Genomic DNA, 6,000 nt, shown 5'->3' with positions numbered 1-6,000 from the left:
AATGATTTCAGCAGATCTAAATTGGTTTCATTTCAGAAATATCTTCTCTCTTATTGACACTCCACGATTCATGGTCCTCGACCAGAAAACCAAATGAAATGTTAGTGATCATTTATCATCCACAGATGAGAGAGAAGTCAGCATGCAAGGTGAGAACGCTGGGATGCATCCCTCTCCCCTGCACACTTGGAGAGGCTGTCAGAGCTTCAAACTGAGGCAAAATGCACATTCTTATGGTGATGTCTCCTGTGAGGCTTTGGTGGGCTGCACATACTTCCAGGTGCATGGGAACGGGTAGACTTTTCCTTACCCCCCTAGAATCATTAGAAAGGAATGTGATGAGCTTTTTCTTTTCTTTTTTTTCTTTTCTTTTCTTCCTTTCCTTTCCTTTCCTTTCCTTTCCTTTCCTTTCCTTTCCTTTCCTTTCCTTTCCTTTCCTTTCCTTTCCTTTCCTTTCCTTTCCTTTCCTTTCCTTTCCTTTCCTTTCCTTTCCTTTCCTTTCCTTTCCCTCTTTCTCTCTCCCCTTTTATCTCTGTTATAGATGGATAATGAGATGATTGGCACTCACAATTAAAAGTTAATGATTGCGTCAATATTAAGAAAAGCTTTGGTGGTGTGTGCTTATGTTATTGTAGTTCAGATGTCCTCTGTTCTCCCCATAGTTCCCTTTCCCCCCCTATTGTTGCCATCAGACAGCCTGGGTCGTCTAGGACAGGTAAAAGAAGGCTGCACACGTGTCCCTTTGTGACCGTGTTCACAGGGGTCTTAGAGTCGAGCATCTGACTCCATGTTTCAGAAGGCTTGATTTATTATTTTATGATATATATTACATTAAAACTATACTAAAAGAATAGAGGAAAGGATTTCATCAGAAGGCCGGCTAAGAATAGAAAAAGAAGGAATGATAACAAAGGTTTGTGTCTCGGACAGAGAGTCTGAGCCAGCTGATTCTGATTGGCCATTAATTAGAAACAACCACATGAGCCCAATCCCAGATGCACCTGTTGCATCCCACAGCAGCAGATAACCATTGCTCACATTTTGTTCCTGAGGCCTCTCAGCTTCTCAGGAGGAAAAATCCTAAGGAAAGAATTTTTCATAAAATGTGTCTGTGGCATCCCTTGCATGGGGCACTTGGGAATGGAAAAGCTTGGTGCTCAGGGGGTGCGGCATGGCAACACACCTGACCTCCAATCCAGTTACAAGAAAGCAGTTTCCAGTGATAAATGGAAAGAAGAGCTGACTGACGGACTTTGGGAGGGGCCAGGGCTCATGCAACCCCCAGGGGTATAAAACCCTGAGTATCCAGCTTGAAGATGAACTGGCCATGTGGAACACATGAGGGGCAGTTCTCAGCACTGCACCCTTTTCCTTATGTAGTCCTTTGCTGTATTTTTGTTAAGGTTTAAAAAAACCTCTTTAAATTTTCAAACTGAGCAGTTGTTTCTCACACTCTCTTTTTCTTCCTCTCTCTCTCTTGCCCCTTGTCTCTGCCCTGCCCATTTCAATCAAACCCACACCATTTCAATTGACCCAAGGTCTCCTTTGCCCCTTCCCTCGGGCACAGCCCTCACTGACCATTTCCATCAGCGCCTCACAACCGGAGGCTGCCAGCCCCGAGGCCGGAGCTGCTCCAGCCACTCCCAGAGCCCTGGGCTGCTCCAGGGGTGCCGGGGTGGCCTTTGTGACACGGGCACAAGCCACCAGGGACTCTCTGAGCAGAATGCTTGTTGTGTTAAGCAAGAGCTGTCCCAGGAAGAAGCCAGGAGCCAAGCAGAGGTTTCTGACAGGGAAGAAGAAGGCACAGAGCAGGGGCTGTTCAGAGGAGAATCTCCGAGCTCCCCCGGAGTGTTGGACTGTGAAGAGCCCACAGGAGCTGTCCCCCAGAGAGGGCAGCAGCTGCGAAGAGCACTCGGAGTGGGAAGAGTGCATTTGCCAGGAGGTGCCCAAAGGCAAAGGAAGAGAAGACCCTCGGAGCAGTCCAGCAGGGAAGATGACAGCGACCGAGAGCTGTCCCTGCGCAGCTGGGAATCCAGCGGCGCCCTGAGGCCCTGGCTCAAGGCCTGGCTGCGGGAGGACGATGACTGGGATGAAAGCGGCGTCCTGGAGCAGAATGAGGGAGATGAGGAGGCCAAGCAGCAAAGACTGGCAGCGTTAGCCCGAGACGGGCTCCCTGTCCCACAGGAGGCTCGGGTGCGGAGCCGTGCCCCGGGCAGGGGGTGCCCCGCAGCAAACGCCGCTGGCCCTGGCACGGCCCCGGCATCAGCGCCCGCTGCCAGCAGCACCGCGCCTGCAGATGGCGGCCGGCCCGCGGCCCGCCCGGCGCCCTGAGGGAGCCGCACGGGCCGCCTCGGCCTGCGCCTGGCCCTGGGGCCCGGCCGGCCCCGGCTGCTGCCCGGCACCCCCGGGGCGGCTCCCCGAGGCCAAAGGGCACCCGTGGGGCCGGCCCCGAGCCCCGGCCCCGGGGGACGCTTGTGCCGGGGGCTCGGCGCCGCGCCCCAGCCCCTCCTCCGGCTGCCGAGGCGCCTTCAAAGGCGTCGCTCCCACCGCCGGCCCGGCCCCGCCATCGTCAGCCCTGAACCCTGTCCCCAGGGGCCGCATCCGCGCGGCTCCGGTGTTCCAGGGACACTGACTGCAGCTCCTCCCTGCAGGAACCTCTTCCCAGGCCTGGCCACCCTGTCAGGGAACAATTGTTTCTGATATTGCATCTGCACCTCCCCTGCTGGGATCCCAGGCCGTTTCCTGTCCTCCAGAAAGGATTCCATGCTGGTCCTATGGCTTTTTCTCCATGAGGATCGGGCACACACAGGAGGTGCTGCTCCCAGGACACAACTCAGACTGACAGACTGTGACACATCCAATTCCTACCAAACTAAAGAAAGTTGGGTTTAAGAAATAGTAATAGTAAAGAAAAAAACCCCAAAACCCCGAAATTTCACACCAAAAAAGGCAGAAACCCCCCCTCCCCCCAAAAAGAATAAGAGTAGGAAAAAACCTAAGAAGAGGAAGCTGATGCAGATGAAAAAGTAGTAGTACTACAAAAAATAAGATAAGAATAGGTGTGTGAACAGGAATAAGAGTAAGAATAAGACTAAGAACAGAAATGAGAATAAGAGTAAGAAAAAAATAAGAAAATAATCAGACTAAGAGTAGAAATAAGGAAAAGAATAAGTGTAAGAAAAAGAAATACGATTAAGAACTGAAAGAAGTAGAGGAAGAAAAAGAACACGAAGAAGAACAAAATGTATAAAAAGACCAAGTATTACAAGATCAAGAAGAAGAAGAAGAAAAAGAAATATCAGATGAAAACAAGAATGAGAACAAGAACAAAATGTATAAAAGGAGAAAAAGGACAAGAAGAACGAAACAACATGAAAAAGAAAAGCAAGGCAAAAAAACCCCACAAGACCACGAAGTATAAAAAGGAGCAAGAGGAAGAGCAAGGCAAAGAATAAGAAGAACAAGAAGAACAAGATGCAGAAACAGTGAGGACGAGTCACCATCCCTCGGAGAGCCCCAGAGCTCTCCTCAGGCTCATTGCTGAGGCCTTGCAGCACAGCGCTGCACGGGATGCAAAGCCATGCAACAGGTGCAGAGTCTGCTGCAAGAGACGGCCTCAAACTTCCCCCAGGCAGGGCAGGGCAGGGACCCGGGTGTTCCCCTGGCCCCAGGGTCTGTCCCTGTGCCGAGCTCCATGTTCTGGGGGACCCTCAGCACCAAGGAGAGCTGATGGAGAGCCTCAACCAGGCATGCTGGCATGCACAGAGGGGAGAAGGTTTTGTCTTAATCTGCCCCCCTTTCCCTTTCCTTTCTCATTATTTCTTTATTCTTTTTTCTTTTCCCCTCTCTTTCTTTCTTCCTTTCTTTCCTTTTTTGGTTTCTTTCTCTCTTTCTTCTTTCTTCTTCTTTCTTTGTGTTTCTCTCTTCTCTCCTACTTTTTCTCTCTTTTGTGCTCTCTTTCTTTCTCAGTCTTTATCTTTCTTCTCTCTTGCTTTTGCTCTCTTTCACACTCTTCTCTCTCTTTCTTGCTTTCTTTCTTTCTCTCATTCTCACATTATTTATTTCTTCTTTTATTTTTTCTTTTCCTCACTCCTTTTTCATCTCTCTCCTTGTTCTTCCTTTCTGTTTCTCTTTCTTCTCTCTTGCTTTTTCTCTTTATCTCTTTCTCATTCTTTTTCTTCTCTCTTGCTTTTGCTCTTTTTCACTCTCTTCTATCTTTCCTTTTTTCTTTCTCTTTTTCACTTTCATTCTTTCTTTCTCATTAATTCTTTCTTCTCTCTTGCTTTTGCTTGCTCTCTTTCACTGTCTCTTGTTCTCTTTTCCCACTTGCTCTTTTCTCTATCTTGCTCTTTCTTTCTTCTATTCTTTTTCTTTCCTTTTTTTCTTTTCTTTTTCTTCTTCCTTCCCTTTTTTCTCTTTTTCTCTCTCATTTCCCTTTCTCCCTCTCTCCCTTCCTCCCTCCGTTCCTTCCTCTCCCCCTCTCCTTCTCCCTTTCTCCATCTCTCTCCCCCTGTGTCTCTGCCATGCCCATTTCAATCAAACCCCCACCATTGCCTTTGACCCAAGGTCTCCTTTGGCCCTTCCCTCGGGCACAGCCCTTCCTGACCATTTCACTGAGCAGCTCACAACCAGGGGGCTGTGTGAGAAACCACTGCTCACTTTAAACATTTTAACAAGTTTATAAAACCTTAACAAAAACGCAACAAAAGGACTGAATAAGGAGAAACAGGCCCGGGAGCCTCCCTCATGGGTGCCCACCACATGGCTCTCCCCATGAGAAATGCTTCACCTTTTATATCAGTCAACCCTGGCCCCTCCCACTGTCTGTCACTCAACTGTTCTCTGCTGCGATTGGTGGAGAATGCTCCCTTACAACTTGATTGGCAGGTCAGGTGTTGTTATGCTCCACCCCTTTAGCACCAAGCTGCTGTGCCCCTCCTCTTCCTCCCTGCCCTGGATAGCCCAGGATGGCCCCTGAGCAGATGGGAACAGGGAACTGAGGGGAGAGCAGAGGGGAACAGGAAACTGAGGGGAGAGCAGAGGGGAACAGGGAACTGCAATGGGGAGAGCAGAGGGGAACAGGGAACTGCAATGGGGAGAGCAGAGGGGAACAGGGAACTGAGGGGAGAGCAGAGGGGAACAGGAACTGCAATGGGGAGAGCAGAGGGGAACAGGGAACTGAGGGGAGAGCAGAGGGGAACAGGGAACTGCAATGGGGAGAGCAGAAGGGAATGGGGAACTGAGGGGAGAGCAGAGGGGAACAGGAACTGCAATGGGGAGAGCAGAGGGGAACAGGGAACTGCAATGGGGAAAGCAGAGGGGAACGGGGAACTGAGGGGAGAGCAGAGGGGAACGGGGAACTGAGGGGAGAGCAGAGGGGAACAGGAACTGCAATGGGGAGAGCAGAGGGGAACAGGGAACTGCAGTGGGGAGAGCAGGGGGGAACAGGCAACTGAGGGGAGAGCAGAGGGGAACAGGAACTGCAATGGGGAGAGCAGAGGGGAACAGGGAACTGCAATGGGGAGAGCAGAGGGGAACAGGGAACTGAGGGGAGAGCAGAGGGGAACAGGGAACTGCAATGGGGAGAGCAGAGGGGAACAGGCAACTGAGGGGAGAGCAGAGGGGAACAGGAACTGCAATGGGGAGAGCAGAGGGGAACAGGGAACTGAGGGGAGAGCAGAGGGGAACAGGGAACTGAGGGGAGAGCAGAGGGGAACAGGGAACTGAGGGGAGAGCAGAGGGGAACGGGGAACTGAGGGGAGAGCAGAGGGGAACAGGGAACTGAGGGGAGAGAATGGGGGAACAGGAACTGCAATGGGGAGAGCAGAGGGGAACAGGGAACTGCAATGGGGAGAGCAGAGGGGAATGGGGAACTGAGGGGAGAGCAGGGGGGAACGGGGAACTGAGGGGAGAGCAGAGGGGAACGGGGAACTGAGGGGAGAGCAGGGGGGAACGGGGAACTGAGGGGAGAGCAGAGGGGAACAGGGAACTGCAATGGGG

The sequence above is a fragment of the Molothrus ater genome, chromosome Z (assembly GCF_012460135.2).
Source record: "Molothrus ater isolate BHLD 08-10-18 breed brown headed cowbird chromosome Z, BPBGC_Mater_1.1, whole genome shotgun sequence".
In the NCBI taxonomy this organism is placed as follows: Eukaryota; Metazoa; Chordata; class Aves; order Passeriformes; family Icteridae; genus Molothrus; species Molothrus ater.
The sequence above is the reverse complement of the archived record's forward strand: the minus strand, read 5'-3'. Positions refer to the sequence as shown.